The sequence below is a fragment of the Micropterus dolomieu genome, linkage group LG03, assembly GCF_021292245.1.
Source record: "Micropterus dolomieu isolate WLL.071019.BEF.003 ecotype Adirondacks linkage group LG03, ASM2129224v1, whole genome shotgun sequence".
NCBI classification, from domain to species: domain Eukaryota; kingdom Metazoa; phylum Chordata; class Actinopteri; order Centrarchiformes; family Centrarchidae; genus Micropterus; species Micropterus dolomieu.
The window spans coordinates 6,436,821-6,462,278 of record NC_060152.1 but is presented as its reverse complement, the minus strand read 5'-3'; the positions used below and the strand labels follow the sequence as shown (position 1 = coordinate 6,462,278).

The window sequence follows — 25,458 nt, the reverse complement described above, 5'->3', positions numbered from 1 at the left end:
ACAGCATGGGTATTACCCAGGTGTGCCTTAGGCTGGCCACAATACAAGGTCACCTGAAAATGTGCAATTTCACTGTACTGGGGGAGTCTGGGGGGTACGGAAACCAGTCAGTATCTGGTGTGACCACCATTTGCCTCACACAGTCCAATAAATCTCCTTTGCATACAGTTGATCAGGTTGTTGATTGTGGCCTGTGAAATGTTGGTCCACTCCTCTTCAATGGCTGTGCAAAGTTGCAGTCAGGTCGAGACCCTGATGAGCACTACGAGCATGCAGATGAGCTTCCCTGAGACAGTTCCTGACAGTTTGTGCAGAAATTCTTTGGTTCTGCAAACCGATTGTTGCAGCAACTGTCCAGGTGGCTGGTCTCAGACGATCTTGGAGGTGAAGATGCTGGATGTGGAGGTCCTGGGCTGGTGTGGTTACACGTGGTCTGTGGTTGTGAGGCCGGTTGGATGTACTGCCAAATTCTCTTAAATGCCTTTGAAGATGGCTTATGGTAGAGAAATGAACATTCAATTCAAGGGCAACAGCTCTGGAGGACATTCCTGCAGTCAGCATGACAATTGCACGCTCTCTCAAAACTTGCGACATCTGTGGCATTCTGCTGTGTGATGGAACTGCACATTTTCGAGTGGCCTTTTATTGTTGCCAGCAATAAAGCAGGAAGTGTTAGATTTTTTAGTTCAGGTCATGATGAATGGGAGAAAAAAGTAAAAGTGTTGCGTTTATAGTAGGGCTGGGCACGTTAACGCATTCTTATTGCATTAATTAATTATTAAAAAAGTCCTCAGCATACTACGCTGTCATCTCTTTTGCGTATTTTTCCACCCGCAATCCGTTATCACGGCAGCAGGTGAGCCGCTTGCTTGTTAATGACGCAGCCTATCAAACAACTCAAACAGCCGAAACCAACATCTGCACCCTGTGTCTTCAATGCTGCTTTAACGTTACCTGGTCTGTGCCTGTAAAATATCCACCGCGATTTCGTCATTTCAAGTTCTGAACCGAGTAAAGTCTGTGACGGTGAACACATGCACATAAGACGACCGCTACCCCCCCCCGCCATCGTCCATCCTGATGTTTGAATGTAGACATCGTCCCAACCCTACTGAACATAATGTTCTTGCTGCTCCCTGATAAAAGATACCTGCTAATATCTGTTCAGAAAAAAAAATATATAAGGAAACTAGACTCTGATGGTAACTTGTTTTAACAAGCTAGGTAAAAGGTAATGCCCTGATAGTGGCAAATAGCTTTGGTTTAATATTTGATTTGATTACGTTAATGTTTACGTTATAGGTTTAGGTAATATTTTATTGCTGCTGTGTAAAGGAAATACTGCTGGTAAGAAGCACATTATTTGTTTAACGTGTTTGCAAACCACATGTTATTGCACTTATGATTAAACTCAATTAAAAATTTTAATTGTTGCCCAGCACTAGTTTATAGTTTTGTTCAGTGTACATACACCCCTTACATGGAATTCGACATATTGCAATGCCATGTTTCTACAGTAGCCCAAATGGACAACAGACTGCTTTACAGAGCGCGTTTTGTCAAACGCGTTGAATACATACAAAGAAGAAGAAGAAGATGTACTAGTAGTACTTGTTGTCTGGTTTATTAGAAGTAAGAAGAGCAGTGAAATTTGAACAAATAGAGGCCCGCATTTATTATTTAGCACAAGAGCTGACAGAGACACGATAGCTTTTCCTATGCGCTTGCAAAGGGAGGAGTGAAAGGTGAGTGAGCCGTTAGTTCCAATCAGCTTGCAAATCATAACCCTCAGAACTAGATGCCACTAAAACTTACACACCGAACCTTTAAGGCATAGATGAGTTTCAGAATTAAAAACACATCTTATTTGACGATTAACACAAACTATACAATCATGGTAAACATATCAGTCTTTGTCTCGCATGGACTGGATGGATATTTATTTTTTTTTGCAGCAAGGACAGATTGCTCCAATGATTGATGTTTGACCAATGTGCCAGAATGTTGTCACAGACGCTAGATTTAAAAACCCTGGTATACTATAAAAAAAAGAGAGATTTACCTGGCAGTCATAGGCTTAATCAGCATTGTGTAAACTTGTTTGGCAAGGGCTTCAATGAAACGGACATTCATTTATTCATTTAACTGTAAAAGTCCCGCCAGCTTTAAAGACACAGCTCTCATTCTTAATCATTAAAATGTAAAATATATAAAGCTCACAAGCCTTTCATTTATTAACAGCTTTTAGAAAAAGGAAAAAAGAAACCTTGAGCTTTGAATTTTCCCTGGGAAAGTCTACTGGGGAATTACATGATCAGTGTTAAACATCAAAACAAGATGGCTGGGGGTTTTTTGCCTTGTAGGAAAATACACATCAACATTGTTTTGGAGCATATTTCAGATCTGAGATCTAAACATGAAGCATGAAAGTGAAAAAGAAATTTGAATGATGGAGGTAAAAACTAATCAGGGGAGATGTACCTTCCCCAGTGGAAAATGTCCCCAACCAATCCACAGATGAATGTTTCCAAGCCTGCTGGTTGGAAAGCTCTCAGCAGCCTATCTGTTTTGATCATCAGATTTCTGACAGCACTACTGATTGTAGATCACATAGCATGTTTGCAGCTCGAGTACCTCCTCCACTCCATGATTTGCCTTGCTTGCAGATTTTCCTCCACATGCAGCACTTTGTATGGCACGCACCTCCTGATGAATGGTGGAGACCTTTGGCCCCTGTAGCAGCGTTTGATATCAAGTGGAAGCCATGAAAGTCGAGTCAAGCTGCAGGCTAAAACTGGCAAGCAATAATTCACCACTGACATCCCATACACTCTGAAAACAACTGTATTACATAAAAATAATAAATGTGATAATTTTCAGCATATCGACTACAACATCAGCTATTTTGCATTTTAGAACAATTCACTTCCTTTAGAATAAAATAACAAAACACCATGAAATAAAAAATAGAACTCGCAATCGCTCATTTTCCCAGGTTTTTGCCCTGAAGCTATAAAAATCAATCTTGGACAATTTTCTCTTTGTATTATTCCAAGCCAGAAACAATATGCCAGGTTTATTCAACCTGAACAATTAGAGCTGACCCGTAGTGTGAGCATTACTGGTGGTTTGGCTCCATGTTTCAGCCTGGCTTTGTCACAGTGGGTCAACGAGAGAGTTTTGTGCTGGTACAGTGAGGTTTTCCATCACCTCAGCTATTTACAGCCCAAGAGAACAACCCATATGGAATCCATATACATGGCCAGTGTTACCATGAAAGGATTAATGTTGGTCACTGCCAGGTTATCATGCTTCAGGGGCATGAAGGCTTCAAAGAACCAACCCTTGTTTTAGCGCCTAAGCCACCGGGAACCAGTCAGTCAAGTGCATTCCTGGAACATCTGAGGTATGTAGAGTGACTTCAAGCTGTGTTTCTGGATTTAAGTGTTTGATTTAATTAAGACATTGTGTTTATGTCCATTGTTTTAAGATAAAATCTATGTAGTAAATATAGGCTAACAAGAGACTTAACAACAAAGCAGTAGGTTTTACATTAAGGTTTGTTATACACTTGGTGCATAGAAATTCAGATTTATGCTGATGTCATGCTCCTCTGTGACCATTTGTTTGGCATAGAGAACACAGTTGGCTTTCCACTTTGTGGCCCTGCGGCGCTATAACTCTTCAAAAGAGCTCATGCGCAGCAAAATTGTCATAGGGGTGGGTGTAAGAGCCAATTAGCGCTCTTGGCATAAGTAGATGCTATCCAGAAGCACAGACAGTTTTTGACTATGCACACACGGACATACGAACACACCACACCATACCAGTACAAAGCCACACATGTGCAATGAAGTTTGTCTGGAGAAACAATGGAGATGGATGGAAATAAATTGAAACCAAAGGTTTTAACTGCAAATACGACTTGGACTTTCATTAATAAAACAAGGTAAAAAGTGTGTCAATTACTCAACCCCGGGACAGCACCTCAGGGGCTTAAAGCTTGGGCTTAGCCTCTACATGCAAAGTCAAGAGTTTTGAAGACGTGTTTCCATACCTTTGGTGGCGGTGATGAGGAAGGATTGAGACGGAGTGTGTGGAGTGTTTCGCCAGCTGCGGCTCATCTGGTAATCAGCTGATCAGGAGACCACTTGGCTACAGTCACCGCTCATCGGATGTAGAGGGCGCCAGAGAGGAGCGACACTGCCAGGGACTCTGTAGCTAACTGAAGTAGGCCACCGGGTTAAATGGCCATCTAAGACTATTAGTTGTGTGCACACATATGTGTAATTCCAATGCATTGGTCCCTGAAGTGGATAAACAATAAACTTTGCATCAGTCGGTTTACTGTAATCCGCTAACTGTCAGACTATTAAATATGTCGGAATGCGTTGTGGACAGGGACAAAGCGCCAGTTGAGAGCGCATCATCTGATGACAAAGCTGACAATATGGCCAGTAGTGAAACACAAGGCAGCAGCCGTGTTATCAAACTTTCTGTTTAAAGAACTTGTTGATAAATTGGATAAATTACAAGCTGGTAGAAAATCAAAGCTAAATAAGGCTCATGATTTAAGAAAAATGTTGCAAGGTTTAATGGAAACTGGTAAACATTCAGATGTGCAAAATGCTTTTGAAGATTACGTTGCACTATGTGATGAAATAAGATGTATGCATGGGTCTATACTGGGTTTCTTAACAAATGAGGAAAAAGAAAAACACGAAACATGGTTTTCATAGAGGTCATTCCCACAAAGCAAACCGCCTGCACAGGATTGTAAACCAAAGCCAAAGGAAATGCATATTTCATCAATGTTGGAGGCCAAGGAACAATCTGATAAGGAAAAGGCACAAGTATTGCAACTTGGCTCAATCATTACTTTGGAAAATCAAGCAAACATGCATGGACAAATATCATCAGGAGATGTTGTGGCTATTATGCAGAAGCAGAATGAAGCAGCACTTGCTCACCAGCAGCAGTTGCTGTCTTTACCAACAAGAGACATTCCCATATTTGAGGGAGATCCATTTCAATATAAGGCTTTCATTAAGGCATTTGAATACGGAGTGGAGGATAAAGGTAGTGGAGCGGACTGTTTATACAACTTGGAACAGTTCACTAGAGGGCAGCCAAAGGAACTGGTTCGTAGCTGCCAACACATGTCTCCTGAATGTGGCTACATTGTGGCAAAGGGTCTTCTGAAAGAGCATTTTGGGAATGAGTGCAAAATTGCTACTGCATATATAGAAAAGGCTTTATCTTGGTCAACCATCAATTCTGAGGATGTCAGAGCCCTCCAAACTTATGCATTATTCCTGCGCGGATGTTGTAATGTGATGGAAGAACTTCACTTTATGCAAGAGTTAGATATACCAACTAACATGAAAGTTGTTATTTCCAAGTTGCCTTTCAAGCTAAGAGAACAGTGGCGAGTCAAAGCTCATGACATTTGAGAAGCCTCTAATGACAGAGCTCCTTTCTTAGACATGGTCACATTTCTTGAGAGACATGTAAGAATTCTATCAGACCCAATTTTGGAGACATTGAAGGTGCAAGCCTATCACAAAGGGCTGCTGGCTTAAATACTTCAAACAAGTTTAAGCTACAGTCAAAGAGCAGAATGAAAGGAAGTAGTTTTGTCACTACAGTGACTGAAGTGGATCCTGATGATAACAAAACTACAGCAAATTGCCCCAAGAAAAACAGCTTGTCTTGTCATTGCTGTCCACGTGCTCATCCTTTAGAGAAATGTCAACAATTTAAAGGAACACAGAGACAAGATCATTTTTCTAAAGGAGAAAGGCATTTGTTTTGGATGCATGTGTATGGGACACATAAGTAGGTGTGTGATAATCACGTGACTTGTGAAGTTTGCTCCATATCAGGAAAACTAATGTGGAGTCAGAACAAACATTAGTCACATGGAGTTAAATCATCAACAGTATCACAGACATGTGGACACACAGGGGCCGGAAAGTGCTGCTGTATTTTTTCTATTGCTCCAGTACAGGTGAAGTCCACAAAAGGAAGCAACGTCATACAGATGAATGCATTTTTGGATCCCAGTGGTTCAGCTACTTTCTGTAGCAGCTTATGGAAAAGCATACTCCTAATCTGGTGGAGGAAAACAACTTTTATCTTCTCCCAGAAGTTCTCACACAGAAGAAGATGCCAGTCACTACAGACAACATTGCTACAGCTGCAGATGTTAAAAGGTGGCCACATCTGTCAAAAATTCACATTCCCAGCGTAAAGGCCAACGTTGACATGTTGATAGGAACCATGCTCCCAAGTTATTGGAACCTTGGGAAATTGTCAACAGCTGTGGAGGTGGCCCATACGCTATAAGAACAGTGTTGGGGTGGGTCATCAATGCTCCTTTTAATGGAAATGGTAACGCTGTTGACTTGGAGCTTCCTTCTGTTGTGGTAAATAGGATTTCTGTATCAAACTTGGAGATTGACGAGCAATTTCAAACCTTTATGGCAAACAGGATTACTGCCATAAGAGAAGTTTCAAACCCTTCCCAATGGAGACACATCAGCTCCAAAGACAACCCTGCTGATGTTGCATCCAGAGGAATGAAGGTGCCGGTCTTCCTTAATAATAGCGGTTGGCTGGAGGGTTGAATGTTTCTTTGAATGTTTGAAAGGTATGATGGTGATATCAGAGAGGACACTGATGATCCAGAAGTCAAAAGGCAAACTTTAGTGAACATTGTGGTCGACGATTCACTTAAAGCTTACGAGTCTTATGATCTACTTTTCAGACTGGAAGAGTACCAAAGTTGTGGCTTGGCTTCTTAGGCTGAAGAAAATGTTGTTGGAGCTCAGTTGTGGGAGAAAGGCTTTGGAGGCCACTGGAAATGTGTGACATCTTGACACCAAAAGCTCTGGAGGAAACAAAGGTTTCAGGCCAAAATCACTTCCCTGTTATCGGAAAAAGGAACAGTAAGCAGACAAAGTACCATCTATAAGCTGGATCCGATCTTGGAAGATGGACTCCTAAGAGTTGGAGGGAGATTGTGCAAAGCAATGTCATTGGAAATACAACAACCACTCATTCTTGTGAAGGAGCAGCATATTTCCAAGGCCGAAGCCAAAGCCAACTCGGCCGTGAGGAAGGTCAATGCTGAGTGTAGTTTTTGCAAACGTTACAATGGGAGAGTTATGGAGCAAAAGATGGTAGACTTTCCTAAAGAGAGAATAGTCCCAGATTTACCTGGGACTTGTAGAGCAGTTCATTTGGAGGTGGCCAATTCTCTTGAGACTGATGCCTGCAGAAATGCATTATGACGGTTTATCAGCAGGAGGGGTTAAGTTGTCCATGTTACATCAGACAATGGGACCATCTGTCATGATTAGACTTTGCCTCCTGTCCCTTCCTAGTGTGTTTCCAGTTATCTATCCCCTGCTGTCTCTGTCAGTCTTGTTTGTCTTGTCCTGTCTCTGTTAATGTGGGCATTTCCGGTCCTGGCTCTTCACCACCTGCAGCGTCTCGCACCTGTGGTTCATCAAGCAATCAACCCATGCAGCCAAATACTCTGGTTCAGCTTCCACTCTTCGCCAGTTCGTCCTCCCGTGGTACAATTGCTCCTGCCAACTGTTAGAATTTCAGTCTTGTCGAGTGTTTTTGTGATTTGTGCTTAACGACCTGTTTTTTGTCTACCTCGGTTACCACCTCAGATCAGTTTTGCACCAGCAGACCTTGGATAATGATGGACTCCACACCAATATGTGTGAAGTAGAAGCCATTCTCAACGATCGTCCTATTATACAGCTATCTGACGATCCAAACGATCTGGAACCTCTCACACCAAATCATCTCCTGCTACTAAAGGGAAAACCAGCTTTGGCGCCTGGACATTTTGAACCCTCAGACATGTATTTGAAACCGTGATGGAAACAGGCTGAATATCTTGCGGATTTGTTTTGCCATTGTTGCAAGAAAGACAGAAGTGGAGCCAAAGGAAGAGGAGTCTAGTTGCTGGAGATGTGGTAGTCATCATGGATTCAACAGCTCCACATTGATCATGGCCACTTGGCAAAGTGCTGGAAGTTTATTCTGACAAAAGGGGCCTAGAATGTTCTGTCAAGCTAAAAACATTATTGAGAGACCTATAACTAAACTGTGCTTAATCAAAGAGTTGTATTCTGATTTATGGTGATATAAATATGTATGGGTATTGCACATGGCTCTGCTATTGTTTATTTGTTTGAATTGCAGATTACAATTCAATTACTATTAGGGGCCGGTGTGTAAGAGCCAATTAGCACTCTTGGCATTAGTGGGAACCAATCTTTGGTTCCTCAGATGCTACCTGGAAGCATAGACCAACGCACCATGCCCACACGGACATACGAAAACACCACACCATATCAGTACAAAGCCACATATGTACAATGAAGTTTGTCTGAAGAAACAATGGAGATGGATGAAAATAAATTGAAACCAATGGTTTTAACTGCAAATACGACTTGGACTTTCATAAATACAACAAGATAAAAAGTGTGTCAATTACTCAACCCCGGGGCAGCACCTCAAGGGCTTAAAGCTTGGGCTTAGCCTCTACAGTGGGTGTGGTAGTGAGGTTGGAGAACCCAAACGCAGGACACCGAGCAGAGCAGGTACAGTTCAAGAGGTTTACAAAAAGTGAGCACACTTACAGTCTGAGTCAAAATAATCCAAAATAATAAATAAATTCAAACTAACCAGGCATCCAACTGAAAATCCAAAAGGGGAATAACCCAGAAATCAGGGGAACAGGCAGGACACAACGAGACAGAGCATGAAAAGCTACACACGGCAATGACCAGGGACAGATTGAGCGGAAACACAGGCAATATATACACAGGGTTAACGAGCTAGGACGGAATACACAGGTGATAGACATGAGGGACTAATCAAGTACAATAGACACAAGGGCTGCGGTCGAAAAGTGTTTTTTGCTTAGGAAGGTTCCTAACTGAGTGAAGTGAACCAGAAATATTTCATTGGCAGCCATGATAAGAGCTGGTTGAATTCTCTAAAAGCTAAGGAAAGGTGCTTCAATTCTTCCTTTCACCGGACCATCCTTTACGAAAGGATAAGAGATAATGCCATCCCACAGTTCCTTGTGGCAGCAACATTTAAAGCGACGCACATTCTCAAACTCGAAAAACGATAACATCCATTGACCACATTTAGCAAAATCCTTGCGATACAGAAGCACATCATGATACTTGAAAAAGACACTCACAATTTCCTTTCTTTTGGTTTGTTTTCTTTGGCTTTGCTCTAATATAATTCTGTTTTAACACCATTTTAGTATTCGGATAGTTGAAATAAAAAAATCACCAACCATGACGGATAAAGAATGTTATCAAGTTACCGTTGGCTATTAAGCTTTTTCTCTCTTATGCCATAACTTGCTAATATGCATATGTCTTGAACTGTCAACAATAACTGAGACCCATGCGAGCTATGTTACCAGTTTTGCAAAATGATCAAAGTGAGGATAATGTTGCAGCGTTTAGGCTCACATTATGTATTGCCAGCCTTCAGCGATTCTTACCTTAGAGGTGGTATTATGCTCATTTTCAGGTTCATAATCTTATTTAGGGGTTGTACCAGAACAGGTTTACATGGTTAAATTTTCCACAATAAACATATTTTTTTGTCATACTGCACATTGCTGCAGCTTCTCTTTCACCCTGTGTGATGAACGCTTCGTTTTAGCTATGGAGTAATACATCTTGTCTCTAAATGATCTTTGTTTGGAGTTGCACATGCGCAGTTCCTAGTTAAGGACTACTAGCCAATCAGAAGCAGAGAAGGGCGAGCCGATGAGAAGCCAGTAAACACGGCTTCGTTTTAGCTGTACATGTTGCCGACCAGCTTGGCAACATAGACTGGAGCAAGAGTTTCAGAGCGGTGAGTTATTAATCTGTAACATAAGTATCTTTCATCCATAAAGTTTTAACCGAGCTCTGTCTCTACATCACAGTAACATCTTTTTGTCCATTGACTGCCTGGAGGGTAGCTAGTGTTTGGAAGGGAGAGGAGAGTGTGTGCTGCAGCTCAGTGTTTTTCCACCGGTGTTTTTGAGGGTGTGTCGGACTAGCCGCTTGGCGAGCCTTTTGACATGCATTTTGACATGCATTTTGCTTTCATCCCTGTGACGTCACAGGGAAAAAAGTGAAACGGCTGGACTACAAATGAGCTTCTTTTCGGGCAGTTCAGAGCAGTGTTTTCTGTGGGAGATGGGAACTCCCTTTGGGGTGGGCTTTTTCACTTTGCAAACCTATTACATGCACAACAAAGGTATACAGAGGGAAAAGGCCAAAAAGCATAATACCACCTCCTTAATAAAGACAATGATCACGCTGGATAACCTCTACAGTAAATGTAATGTATTATTAAGTGTTTCCCACACATAGATTTATTTGTGGCGGTCTGCCACATTAGCAACGCTGACGGCCACATGTTGATTTTTTATTATTGTTTTTTTTTTACTAGGCTATGGGTAAAATCGTATTTGATTACAGACCTGCGCGCAGCGCATATATTTGCTCAGCACCTCCTCTCGCTCGGTCGCTCTCTCTCTCTCTCTGTCTGTCTCACCACAGTTACGCCTTCATTCTGTGGGAAACAATGTGTTTACATACAATAATCGTGATTCATGTTGATAAATATGGGTGGGCAGGAGGGTGAGTATGACCACCTTTAGATTGCCTGCATTAAAACAACACGGGCCGCAGTGTCAAAGATGCACTTTTTGTAGTCTATCTTCAGAACAACACACGCCATTGCATAATTACGTCACTTAGAAAAGAGCAGTTGAATTCTCTTAGACCTGCGATCCCATTCCCTTATGAATTCTCCTTAACATCTTTCCTTAACCTCATGACGTTTTCCATCGAGGTCAAGGAAAAGTGGTTAGGAAAGGAGATTTTTTGGACTTTTCAACCACAGAGAGAAAGGCAGAGAGAAAGCAGGGGAATCAGACAGGACCAAACCTAAATGCAGAATACAACTCAACATCATAAGGCAAAACTAAACACAACAGGAAACAAGCAAGCAAGACTGAACAATGAACACAAGACACTGGCCACTAAACACAAGAACAGAAACCAATAGGAAACAAGCAGAATAAACACTGTCAAGTAAACCAAAAGAAATCTACGATGGCAGCCAAGGCAGTCCATTGTTTTGTGTGTTAGTATGTGAGATCGGAGTTTTGATGTTTTTATGCAAGATATTTTATCATTCGGGCCTGAATGAGTGGAACTTTCCAAGATGCCTTTGGATTGCCACAGAACTCTGGACGTCTGGACTGTTTGAGGCCTAGACCTACCTGGACATAACACTTTGCGGATCTCCTAAGTGGGTCAGTGGTTGCCAGATTTGTATTATTCTGCTATTTCGGTGCAGATCAACACTCACTGTGGATTACATGCTTCATTTAAACCAAAATTAAGGTCTCGTTCCTGCTGCTGGATTTTGGATTTTAAGGTAGTAGCTAGTAGCACGCCGACTGTCATAACTGTGGACCCTGGGTGAGGTGGAGCAACTGCACGTTTCCTGGTTTGCAGATTTGCCCACAGCCATTGTTTCAATCTGAGATTCCACACTGCTACCTCGTCTGTCCGCGATAAAACAGCAGATAAGTTGGCATCATGTATTTCTTTATAATTCTGATGCTTATTCATTGCAACCTGGGTCTAAATGTACCAACTGGGGACAACGGGGAGAGTGAATCCTTTTTGTACTTGTTAAACTCCTGGCAACTCTCATTTTTCAGACGAGAATTCTTGAGTCACATCATCAGTCTACTTCATCAACTGAAGATTTACTACTCTGAAGGGCAAGTCAAAGAGGTCCTGTATCTTCAGAATCTAATGCTGTTGTCTGACTATTTTACTGTCAAAGGGGACTCTTTCTCACAGTTTGCAGGTAACAGTGGTTCTGATAATTCATCTCCTGTTAAATTAAAACTGCGATGTATAGTGATGCTTTTATTGTTGTTATCTGGAAATGTTCAGCCAAATCCTTGGCCTACTACCTCTGTGCAATGTCTACCCACTCTCTCAGATTTCAAAAGTAGATCAGGCCTTGGTTTCATACATATAAATGTTAGAAGTCTGGTCCCTAAAATGGATATGATCAAGATCTGGGCAAATACGACAAACGCAGATGTAATGGTTCTATCAGAAATTTGGCTTAAGAAATCTGTAACTGATGACTTAATTTTTATAGATGGTTTCAAAGTCTATAGAACTGATCGGTTGGGTAAAGGAGGTGGGGTTGCCATGTATGTCAAATCCAAGCTCATTAGCTCTGTAACTCTGTCAATTACTAAAGCTAAACAGTTTGAGGTCTTGGCCATCAAAGTAGGCGTATCAAAGGATTCTTACATCACTGTGGTTGGTTGCTATAGACCCCCGTCTGCTGCAAAGGTTCGTTTGAAATCTATTTCAGACATTACATGAAATAAATGACTCTGAATTCATCCTTATGGGTGATCTAAATTGGGATTGGCTTTCAGGAACGTCAGACTGTTTTAAAGAACTATGAACTATGTGATTCATTAAACCTAGAGCAACTCATTAATGCTCCAACAAGGCCAAACGCACAACATAAATCTACCTTGCGTGATTGAATTATAACAAATACATCTCACAAATGCACCTCAACTGGCATATTTTGCAATGATGTCAGCGATCATTGTGCAATTGCTTGTGTCAGGAATACAAAAATCCCCAAAGTAAAACCCTGGTTCATTTTTAAAAGATATTTTAAAGGTTTTCAAGAACAGGCTTTCCTGCCTGATTTATATCACAGTGATCTTAACAGAGTAACTCTGATTCCGGATGTTGAATTGGCATGGATATATTTCCACTCAATTTTTCTGTCTATCTCTAATAAACATGTTCCCATTAAAAAGTTCAGGATCAGTGGTAGGCAAAATCCCTGGTTCTCAGACAGTCTTTCAGAGCTAATTCATTTAAGAAATAAATCGTGGGCCCAAGCTAGATTTTCCAACTCCTGTGCTGATTGGTCTACATTTAGAACCCTAAGGAACAAGTGCACCTTGATGATAAGAAATTCCAAATCAGAGTTTAATCTGAAGACAGTTACAGAGAATCTAAATCACCCCTCAAAATTCTGGAAAGTAATTAAATCCATGTCAGGTAAACATGTTGCTTCAAGCCTCCCTGAACACATTCCGGTTGGCTCAGATGAAATAAATGATAAAGCTGGTATGGTCAATCAGTTAAACAAACACTTTATCCGTGCTGGGTCTGCAGTTGACAGCTCAAATGTAAATGCACCTATCCCATGTTCTGCCACCACTGCAACTGATAGAAATCTGGATTTGTTTGATATTAAAACTAATTCAGTTGCTCAGGTTTGTAAAGCTCTTAAATGTATCGACCATAAAAAATCCTGACAATCTGAATCCTTATCTCCTAAAGGTGGCGGCAGATATTATTGCTGTCTATTACTCACATTTTTAATTTGAGTCTTATGTCCAATTCAATACCCCAAATCTGGAAAGCTGCTCATATTCTCCCCTTATTTAAAGGTGGGGACCCCTCAGAGCTAAACAACTACTGTCTGATCTCTAAACTCTCAACCCTAGCTAAGATCCTTGAATCCCAGGTAAATCTACAGTTAAAACAGTTTTTACTTGATAATAATATTTTAAACAATTTTCAATCTGGTCTTACAGTACAGTACAGTATCATTACTGCTGCTATGGTGGTAATAAATTATCTTATTGGTGCCTTGGACAGAAAACAGCATTGCGCTGCCTTATTTGTAGATCTATCCAAAGTGTTTGATTCTGTGGATCATGAATTGTTGCTAAACAAACTTGAATTGTTGCTAAACAAACTTAGGGATGCTGGTTTCTGTCCTAATGCTGCTAAATGGTTTAGAAACTATTTTGTAGATTGGACTCAGTGTGTCCAAGCAGAGGGCCACAAATCTGAGTTTCTTGAAATAGCTAAAGGTTTCCCCCATGTTTTTATTTTGGAACCTATTCTGTTCTCTATTTTTATAAATGATTTAGGTGAGGACATTCAAGCAAAAATACTTTTCTATGCTGCTGACACTGTCATTTGTACACATGCTCCTTCCATGGCACAGGCTGTGCAAGAGCTTCAGACTGCATTTCAGTCCTTACAAGCTGCTCTGCTCAATTTAAAATTGGTTTTAAATCCTCAGAAAATGAAGTTCATGGTCTTCTCAAAAGCTCGCCTACAGTTGCTTGATAATCTTAGTATTTTTACGTCTGATGGTAAATCCATTGAAAGGGTGCCCACGTACAAGTATGACAAACTTTTATTTAATGTACATATGGCTAATCTAGTTAGGAAGCTCAAAGTGAAGATTGGCTTTTATTTTAGAAATAAATCTATCTTTCCTTTCAATGCCAAAAAAAAAGCTACGCTACTCCTAGTGGTTACTTTTTAAAGTACCCAGGGTTTTGACAGATCTGGGGAAAACTGCATTTTCATACTATGCACCCTGGGCATGGAATAATTTCAATCAATTAATAAATTTAAGAGCGTCATAAAGAATGTGGTGAAGGAAACATGTGGTTGTTTTTCTGGAGAGGTTTTTGAATAGATGTGTTTTTTGTTTTTGTTTGTTTCAGTTTTTTTGTGAATTTTGTCATGATTGTATGTAGCATTTTAATATGTTTTGTTTATGTATGGCTGCTACCTAGTCAGGTCTCTCTTGTAAAAGAGATTTTTGATCTCAATGAGACTTAATAAAAAAATAAAAAATAAACAACAACCAGACAGAGAACACAAACCAACACTTAGCAGACAGAAAATTAATAATACAGATAAATTACAACCTAAGTTCCCTTAGGTTGACTGAGACTGAGACTAGGATAAAATAGAACACAAAGAGGACAAGACCAAAATAATACAAAAACAGAATCAGGAGTAAATACAAAGACATGAACTACAGGACAGGTACTAAGTGAACTAAACATGCAAACGAACAAAATAATAAACAAGGCTTAATAGAGGAGACACAAGACAAGGATCAAAACCCTAAAACATTACAAACAAAAGCCAAACCCAAGATAACCGACTAAAACAGGAAAAAAAACAAAATCCTAACAAAAATGGGCTAATTGGGTGGAAATGTGTTGACATTTCCCCAACACGTCTCTCTAGAAGTGGCATGAGATGTATCCAATCAATTATTCCGATATGCTAAGCATGAATAAAACGTCTCGGTTTACGTATGTAACCCTGGTTCCCCGAGAAGCGGAACGAGACACTGCGTCGGTTACGACACTATACCGACGCAGTTTGAGTTCCCTCGAAGGGGAACGTGCATGCACCAGGTCACCACTGGACATCTGCATCCCTCACCTGGAAAATAGAGCTTGGTCTCAGTAACTGATCGCTTCATATTCAATCATCTATGCAGCTGTGTGTGCAGAAGAGTGAGAGAGAAGACAGAAGAGTAATTCTTATCTTGCTACAAAGAGATTCCTTCTTAAAGCGGTTTCAGTAAACAATGCGGGACAAAATCCACACTTCTATTTCTGTGCAAAAATTAATTCCAAAGTACAACCAAAGATAATGTGAGGCCTCCGCAGCTGGAGTTGACAAATCAAGCGGGTATCTTTCAAAGTCCCTTTAGCGCAGCTGAGAAAACACTGTCTGTGGAAAGAGAGAAAATGTCATTCTACAAAGACTTTTGGAAGATCCCCACTTGATATAACTATAGCTTTTCCTGATTGTGGATTCTTTCTATTTGCAGCTAGTATGACAAGAGGAAGACTTACAATGACCAGTAACGCTTGCAATGTTCATATGGGTATGTGAGTGTTGTTTTAAAACAGGCTTGAAAAACCAATGCAACCTACGCAATCTGCACAAATGGAAGTTTCATTCATAGTACAGCAGCAATTTCCCATGAAGTCTCTCTTTTTCCTGGTTTAGCTATCTGGCTTTCCAGATGAACAGTTGTCTAATTTAAAATGCATGTATATTGCAGTATTATACACTAACACCACTTAAACATTTCCCTTACTGGCTACTTCATGACGGATAAATATTTTATTTGCTTCTGTGCTTTGCTGCCTCATTTTTGACTGCTGTTCAATACTGTCTTTTTAAGAGAGTATGGACTATAAATGACAATATACATTGAATTATTTCAGGATCTAAAAATGTGCAGGAGACTGATGTGTTTTTACAGCCCTGTATCTGCAGGTCTTCCTCTCAGGCTGCAGGTATAACCTCCGCCTGTCAGAGTGTAGAACAGTAGCCTGGAGCAAAAACATTTCTTCATAAAGAACAATTACTGAAAGCACGGTGAGCTACTTAGATGAACAGATCAACATTTTTATCAAGTCCTGTCTTCTTCCCTTTGGATATTGGCAGCTTGACAATACAAAGATTTGAGTGAGTAAATAAAACTAAATCCCCAGCAGAAATTATACCCTTGATTGTAGCTGTCAGAAATTGATGATATCTGAGAGGAGTCTGACAGAGGATGGTTATATTGACTATATGATCAGTATAATATGACATGAACACAGACACAAAACAAAAAATAATCTACTAATTTCACTGCACAAGTCTGCAAGCAGATCTCCTCTCACATAAAACCCACCATATCATGGAAGGCCTCTCTTCTCTGCACCATTTTCAGCACCTAAAACATCTCAGATTTCAAAGCCTGATATGAATACCACATTTCTGCACACACAGCAGTTGCCCACCACCACATCTCCACTCTGTCCCACATCTGTTCCGTTCTCTTCATCTTTTACAGCACACTGTCCTTGGATAGTCTGATAGGTCCTTAAAATCCAATTTATCATTATTATGGGTTTCTGAGAACAGCCTCCAGCCATTATTTAAATGGCTGTGGGTTCAAACCCAGTGAGCCAGCGGAGAAACCGGAACTGATCTCCCTGGATGTGATTGTCCCAAAACGTGAGCTTGATTAGGAGCAAATACTGTATATAGCTGACTCTATACTCTGTGTGTGTGTGTGTTGGGAGGAGAGGGGAGGAGGGGTGTTGTTGATGTGAGTGGCCATGTACAGGATGGCAGGCTGGGGGATTGGGGGGTAGTGAGGGGGAAAGTCAGGCTGACGGTGGCGTTCATTACACGCACCAGTGCACACACATAACCCCAGCTCAGACACACAGCCATCACTCACACATCCACATCCACTTTCCTGCAGGAGAGAGGACAAACCGCCTGAGATTCACCTTCCTGCCTCACGCACCTCTCACAGGCGAACATGAATACAGTTACCTGCTTTTCTGTCTTTCTCTCTTTCAAAGAACTGCACATCTGTTCCTCTCTTTAATCTTTCACTCTGTCTCTCCTACTTATTCCTTCAGCAACATCATGATTGAGCTAAAAAGATAAACAAAATAAAATCATGTTTATACAAAAAACAAAACTAGAAATACTTTTGGAGTGCAATTATCTCTCAGCTGCTTTTAGCAGCTTGTAAAAGCTTGTGAAAGGCTCTCAAAACACACAAACATCTCTATAACTCCCTGTTTTTACAGAAAGAGAAGAGAAGACAAAACTAGAGCATTAAATGGATTCAAGTGCATGAACACGTCTCAAAGAGCCAGATATGGAGGACGACTAGGATTCACTTTAAAAAGGAAACACATGTCAAATTTGTGTTTTCACACATGAAATGTCTGAATAACACATGCACTTTTATGTGTCCACATAAAACTGTTCAAAAATCACATTCTGATGTAAACGTATCACATGAAACGTACAAAAACCAAATGAACCTCACATTTCTTTTTCGTATGTTTTTTATATTTTTTTAAATTGCAATTTTTTTGTGTTTATTTTGATGAATTTAAAAACCAGTTAAAAGATCTGATTAAAAAAAAATGCCATTTGCAGCCTTCTTTTCCTTTTAAAAAACAATTTTATACTTTGTTTGATTTGATCTGTAAAAATTGGTTTAAATGAAATTGCCGGTGATCATTAAGGATAATCCATCTTGTAAAGGCCCCATGCTTCCCGCCATCATGAAACTATTCACCGTGGAAGGTGCAGGGAATTTTGTTGGTTTCCATCACTGCTCGTCACCATCCCATTACAACAGATTCAGGTCAGAGAACTTGACAAATGATTGGCTGTGTCTCAGTGACCCACCGGCCCAATCAGCACAGGACGTGTGGATGAAATTGCGGGGCAGATAATGTTGCTGGCAGAAGTACCATTAATTACTGCCCTTCTATCAATATCTAATTATACTGGCTGTCTGGCTGAGTGAGAAGGAAGATGAACCTCATACTGGAAGTCTTTATATTGGCAATATAGCCACCAAGCCGTGATGCCATCCCTCTTAAAGCAGCCGTTTTCCAGCCGGGTCATCACTACCCAGAGCTCTGCCCGATTTCATTTTAGCTGTTTAATCAGAGGCTATTTTACTCTCGGGATGCAACGTGAATGCAATTAATTTCCATTAACCACCTGGCAGGAAAGATAAAACAGCAGCAGTGTGAGTCTGAGAGCCACTGCCTTAAAATAAAGCCTCTCACTCACATCTTGTGTGTGTTCAGTCTATATCATGTTAATTGATTTATTTTCATGGGATATTCTTTTTACAGCATGAACACTATGAGAAACTGTTACAACATTCATTCATTCATTTTAACTGAAAAATACACAAATGAGTGGATCACTTTAAAATGATTTTCACCTGGATGTTTTTTCTCCATGTAAGTGTGTTTCCTGCTGCAAGAAGATGCTGACTACACTTTACATTAAACAAGGTCCTTTTATGATAAGCAGAGCTCAAATTGAAAAAATGTAAATGCAAAAACGCTGCTGAATAAGCACCTGAAGCAGAGTCATAGAAAGGATTTTAGTAGTCCCCTGAAGGGAACCTATAGAAATCTTTGGCTTGGCCAGAGAGAAAATTACAAAATTCCACACGTATTTATTTAGTTACTGAACTTTTCAATTGTGTTTTCTGTAAACATTATTTCCCTAGAAATGGTGTGATTCTGTGTTTATAATTCTGGTGGAAAGTACTCATTTATTTTAATTTATTCAGGTTTCTGCTTAGAAAAAGTAAAAAGTCCTCCTGAATTATAATTATACACCCTTCAAATTTACAGAAATATTACTGTGTGCATGACCTCTGTGTCTTCAATGGAAGCTGTAGCCCTGGCCAGATGTAAAACAAAACAAAAGATTGGTTGCATTGCAAATTTAAAATTTTTTCTTAGTGATATTTTAGTCCAGTGTATTAAAAAACACTTTTTTAACATAAAAAGCAAAAGTTAGCCATACATACTTGCATACTGCAGACATGTATGTTATGTTTTTTTCTGTTGCAGAAAATGTTCTTCATGTTACTTAGTGTTGATTTTTCTAGCATTTGTAACATTGTTCTAAATGTTTTCAACTCGAAAAATTTACTGTCACTTTAAGAAAGAAAAAATCTCTTAAATATCTCCATCATTTGTAAAACAAAATGAAACCTGTTCTCTCAAACCCACAAAAATAAGTTGTTATAAAGATGAACTTCATGTACTTATTTTTATCTAGGATTATGGCTAAGGATAGGGTATATAATGTCTCAAAAATAAAACTCTTTCTATATTACATACAAAAAAAATAGCTGAGAAGGAGTGTAACGCCAGATAAAAGTTTGGACCTGTAACAAAAACACCATTAAGGTTTTGATCAGTGTGGAATAGGAAGAGACACAGTCCATTAGCTGAGGTATGTAGCAGGGAGCAGGCTGGTTATTTTGGCAGTTAGATCACTGTTGCATTAATGTGTTTCCCTTAAGAGGACGGTGCAGATGTCCTTGAGTAAAGCACTTAAACGCTATTGCCTCAGTAAACACTCAGCGGCCGACCGGTCGAACAAGGGAAAGGACAATGGATGGGTTAGTCGGACGGAGCAGTGTTTTAATGATGTGCAGTACACCTGCATCCAGACTGTATGAATGTTCAGAGAGAGTAAAAACCTCATGTCATACCCACTTTCTCAGGTATAAGGAAAATAAGCTAAGCTTTAATATATCATATCATAAATCATATTAAAGATTAAAACTTACATTGAAATATATTTTGGTCCAGGCTTTATGAAATGATGCTTGTAGCAGCTGTGGGGGAAAACTCCATAATAATTTCATTTTAGTGCTTTACAGGAATTCAGTATTGGGGCGGGTCATCGACATACATTTTCTAACCAATTTAACATCTGCAAATCAAATTTCAAACAATAATGCAAAATATTAAGCTTATTTTACATAGGCTATTGATTTCTTTATTTCTTATAGTTTTGATGTGACATACAGTACCATGTGACCTGATACTGAGTGTGTTTAGATATATTGGCAGTACAACAAGAGTCTACCAGACCTGATTAGTGATTAGTGAATTACTTTGTATAATGTGCCTGACTGGATGGTGGAAGGGATGACACAGTGGATGAGATGCATGCCTTTGGTGTGAGAGACGTGGGTTCATCACCCCACTGTGAGACGTCCACCAATAGCCATGTTTCTATTTAATTGTCATGTAAATTTTAAGAGGACTTTTGAAATGTTGCATAAAAGGAAAATAAAGTATATGAGAAATAGGTGCTTTTCCATCAGCTCGTTTGGAGTGAATAAACCAGGCTACGGCAAGGATAGTTACATCAGTAGTCGACGTATGGGTTCCAAACAAGAAACAAAACCAGTTGCATGAGCCTGAGGACAATTGATGAAATTGATGAAAAATGAAGAGAGGTCCTTAGAAATGTGTTTCAAGCAGGCAACCAGCCATGTCTCCGCACGTTATGGGAATATCCGGCAAGACGCCAACAGCAGAAACAGCTGATGAGACATGAGTTACAAGTTTGCTACTTCAGAACTTATTTAAAGTGTTTCCATCTCCCATTTAGCGCATTTACTCTTTTTCAACAAAGCAACAACCACCTAAATTAAGTGTAAAAACATTTTTTGCTAAATTTGGGATTTTTTATTTATTTTGTAGTTTCCATCAACTTCTTCAAATGCGATACTTCAAAATGCGAATAAAAAAACAGTAATTGAGACACAGCTAATGTGTCCCTGAGCAAGACACTTAACCCCTAGTTGCTCCAGAGGCATGCAACCTTTTACATAAATACCAATTGTTGTCGCTTTGGATAAAAGCGTCAGCTAAATGAATAAATATAAATGTAAGTCAAATGTTTACAGGTTCAGTCAAATTAAACACTATTCCTCTTTGCCCTCTTGTTTACAGTTCTGCTCAGTGGAACGCTACAGGCTCTGGTGCCTTATAGATATGGGGCCGTTATTGTAGTAGAACTATTTACAAAGGTGAGTGAAGAGTTGTGTAACTCTATCTAAATGCCTATGTGTGTAATCAGATTTGTAAATGTGTAAAAGAATCTCAGGTTTTGGTCTCAGTTGCTTACAGTCAAAGACCAACAGCTTCTCTTTTTATACTCACAATTTTGCACCAACATTCAATGATCATAAAGGCAGAAATCCATCAAAGAAGAAAAGACAGTAATTTCCCCTCTGACAGCAACCTCAAAAAGCCAACAAGCAATGCAGCAAAGTTCTGTTTTGTGTGAGCAGCAATTTTATACTTTCTTCATCTTTCTATCATCATTTTCATTTTCTGAACTTACACGTGAAAGCAAAAGTACAGTTTCTCTCTTGGAAGTCCAGCAGATGATGTGCAGGTGGATTAGAGAGGCTGAGTGGAAACCAAGAAAATGTGGGGAAAAAAAGCAAACACAAACAAAACACGTTTCCATAACATTTCTGCCAAAGAGCGTGTGTTGAGAGACAGACAGCCAGTCGTCCTTCACTTCCTTGCTGTCTTACCTTCCTGCTTCACTTAAAAGAGCATAAAAACCTTAACCTTAATTATCACCAGCAAACCCCTGAGCGCAGATTATTTCGCGACTTCGGGGAATGATAATCAATGCTCCTGGCTGTCAGCAGTAGCTACCTCTTCTCATTAAAAAGACCAGAATAACTCCTGGGGGTTTGTTAGGACAAAGGAAATGTTTTGTCATTTCTTGCATTGTTCAAACGTGTCTTGTTACTCTGTCACATCAAATGATTCTCCCCTCCTGCGTACACCAGTCTTCAGATCTTCCAGGGAGGCTTAAAGGGAGGAGTACTGTGTCCATATTCTTGTGAGCATAAGATGTCTGCTCTTATTTTCTTATACAGACAAGTTCATGTGGTGTTCTTATAAGGACACGTTTGCACAAAGCTGTACAAACCATGTTAAGGTAAAATACACTATAATAAGATTCACTTAATTGACTCCCAAGGGGGAAACTGGGTCATGGTGGCAGCAATGAATAAAATGAATGAAAAGGCAATTGAGGGTATAAATATTTATAAGCCTCTGTGATGCACAGAAAAGTTTCCCGCTTAAAAGAAACCTCACAATCATGGAATCTGACAGACTGCAGTTTCAACATTTACATAAAATGAAAAAGTTATGAGGGGGAAAATTCATACTGACTCTTTTCATAAAGAAAACTCTTTATTAAATCTGAGCAGTGCTTCTTATATGAACAGGTTTACTATACATAAATCTACATAGATCTCTGCAGTTACCCTGTACAGACAAGAGAGGATTAAAGAGACTCTGCATAAACATACTGACATAAACCTCTGCTGCTGATATTGAGATTTCATGGTTATTTTAGATATCCTTCTGTATTCATGTTCTCTCAAGATGGAAAGATGGCAAGCATTGAAGTGAAATCGTGTCTTGCTTTCTACAGTATGGTTAAGAATCTGTGGTTATAGCAAATAAACTATGGTTAAACTATGGTTAGGTTGGCCCTATTGCCTTTGTGATATTTGGGGAATCTTACAACTTATTTATGCACTCTAACTGTATTCATAGTGTATTCTATTTTCATTTCATTTTATTGTATGTATTTTATTTCATTTGTTAGTGGTGGCTGTTTAGTATTTAAAATTTGCCCTGCTGTGGTGTATTTTGGTGCCCAGCACAGAGCGTTCACGGTGCACAGGTGGGAGGACTAGTGCAGTTTCATTCAAATGAGGCAGATGTTGTTATTTTGTTTGGAAATGGGTGTTGCGCTAAGAAAAGACATCTCAGAATGTTTACTTCTGGCGCAGTCTCACTCTGCTGCCTCAAAATAATGCAAATAAACAATTTTAATTAAAAACCCTCCATCCAGTAGATGTTTTTAAATCAGCATTTTATAAAAACACATTTAATGTGTTTAAAGCAGGAAGTTCAAAGAAAGATTATTTCCTCCCTCCTCATATGCCTCACAGTGGTTTGGTCCGCTGCCTACCTTTTTCAGACCCTCAACAACTTTATTTCTAAAATTCCCCGGGTGGGAGATTATTTTATTGTACTCACAAACAGTCACATGAAATATCCGCTCTCCAGTCCAATGATGTCTCATGAGATTACATTAATATACTACTAATTTGCAACAGCAAATATGTTTGAGGAGAAACATAATGCCCCCTGAAATACTTTTTTATTATACGTATTTCCAGAACCCCCATGTTTTTAATGAACCAAGCTGCAAAACGTTCTTTAAGAGTATCTGAAACGCATTCACTGCCAAGATATTAAAAACATCATTAAAGGCACTCACAGCACTTGGCTTAGGCTGGGAGCGAAGATGGTGGTCTTGCTTAAATATTGAAAAAGCCAGCCGTGTCCGTGTTTACTATAATTAATATGGAACCAAAATCCCAACAGCACGTGAACCCTGGACTCCAGTGGCAATGGTTCACACTTTGTAGAACCTCCGTCCACCCCAAACAATCGATGTGGCACATTGAGTACACTTTGGGCAGCAATTATGTTTCCCTCAAAACATAGCTGGTGAAAGTTAACATAAATTGTGAGAGGCATTTTAGCAAACTACTAAAAACTTAATTTCTTGTGAGGACGGTTTCAAAAAGGCAAAGCTAGAACCAGTAAATGTTTCGCATTCTTGCTGGATAAATTAACTTAAACAATCAATAAATGTCTGTTTGACTACACAATGTTACCAAGAATAACATTGTGTTTGTGTTTGTGTTTGTGTGTGTGTGTGTGTGTGTGTGTGTGTGTGTGTGTGTTAATTTGACTTAAATCCTTTGCGTCCACACTTACCAGTAATCAATGCTGCCAATTTTATTTTACAATTATCAAAATGTGAAGGAGGGAATTCGAGAGCTGTAGCTGAACAGAGGATTAAGGTTCATTGTATTCCTTTCGCTGTTCTGAGGAAAATGTGAGAAATGAGAAGCTGAAGAGCAGCATTTCCTCGTCTGTAGGATTATCTCAGCCAGCTGCGTTGTATAAGGCACTCACCACAAGATGTTCCTCGTGTTCCTGCAGACACTTGACCTTAGGGGGAAAAGACACACTTGACACCTCAGAATTCATGTCTTTGTTGGCTGTACCACCGACCTGAAAGGAGTTAAACTAGTTCAACATGGACAGCGTATCTGTCACAGCACACTTGTACAGTATCTGATGAATTATAGCTACTTTGAGCACAGTGTAAGATCATGAGATCACTGTAATTAGTGTTTGTGAGACATAAATACATTAAAGAGGTGGTATTATGCTTTTTGGCTTTTCCCCTCTCCTTTATTGAGTTATATCTCTTTTTTTGTGCATGTAATAGGTTTGCAAAGAGAAAAAGCCTAAACTCCAGCCCAAAGGGAGTTCCCACAGAAAGCTCTGCTCTGAACCGCTTGAAAACAGCTCAATTGTACTCCAGCCGTTTCCCTTCCTTCACTGTGACGTCACAATGAAAACGCGTCATAAAGCTTGCCAAGTGGCTTGCGGGGTCAGGCACGCCCTCAAACCAAACTAGTCTGAGCGGAGGCCCTTTGATTTTAGTTAAGCCCCTTTTCCACTGCACATCCAGCTCGACTCGCCTTTGTTTGGTTTTCCTTTGTAGAAATGTTGTACCTGTACCTGCTTCCAGGTACTTTTTTCGTATCACCTCACCTCCGTCGAGGTTCCAAGCGAGCTGAGGGAAACTAAAATGGAACGTGAAAACACGACAGACTGCTGATTGGTCAGAGAGAATATTCACTATTCACTGCATCATCATTGTGTGCACCAGACAGAGGCCAGCAACAGAAAGTTTTATATTTTACAGTTTTTGTATGTAATTTCATCACTAAATCCACTTCTGAGAAGTTTTGAGGTGAGAAATCAGCTGTGTAGATTTCGAATATTTACAGTTTTACGAGAAGTGATGGCAGAACAAAAATGTGCTTAATATTTTTGGAGTTGAGGAGCTCCGCAAGTGGCTGCGGGAGAAGCCTACTCCAACCCGCGGGAGGAGCGTGTGAGGCCGGCCAGCCGCCCGCTCACAGAGCCCTCTGCTCCCGCCGTCACACAGACCGCTGCAGCAACAACGGCAGAGGAAAACACAGCTGGAAGGTTTTCATACCGCTTATCTGTGTTTACATTCT

At 40.0% G+C, this 25,458-nt stretch overlaps 1 long non-coding RNA gene across 1 annotated transcript; it reads right to left on the bottom strand.

Annotated features, from left to right (window-relative positions):
• Positions 1 to 1,640: 1,640 nt before the first annotated feature.
• Positions 1,641 to 7,566, bottom strand: LOC123968655. The gene is made up of 3 exons (XR_006824508.1): positions 7,222 to 7,566; positions 4,058 to 4,307; positions 1,641 to 2,733 (listed from the first exon to the last, which is right to left on the bottom strand). It is a non-coding gene; the product is annotated as an uncharacterized LOC123968655 (long non-coding RNA).
• Between the last annotated feature and the right edge of the window lie 17,892 nt (positions 7,567 to 25,458).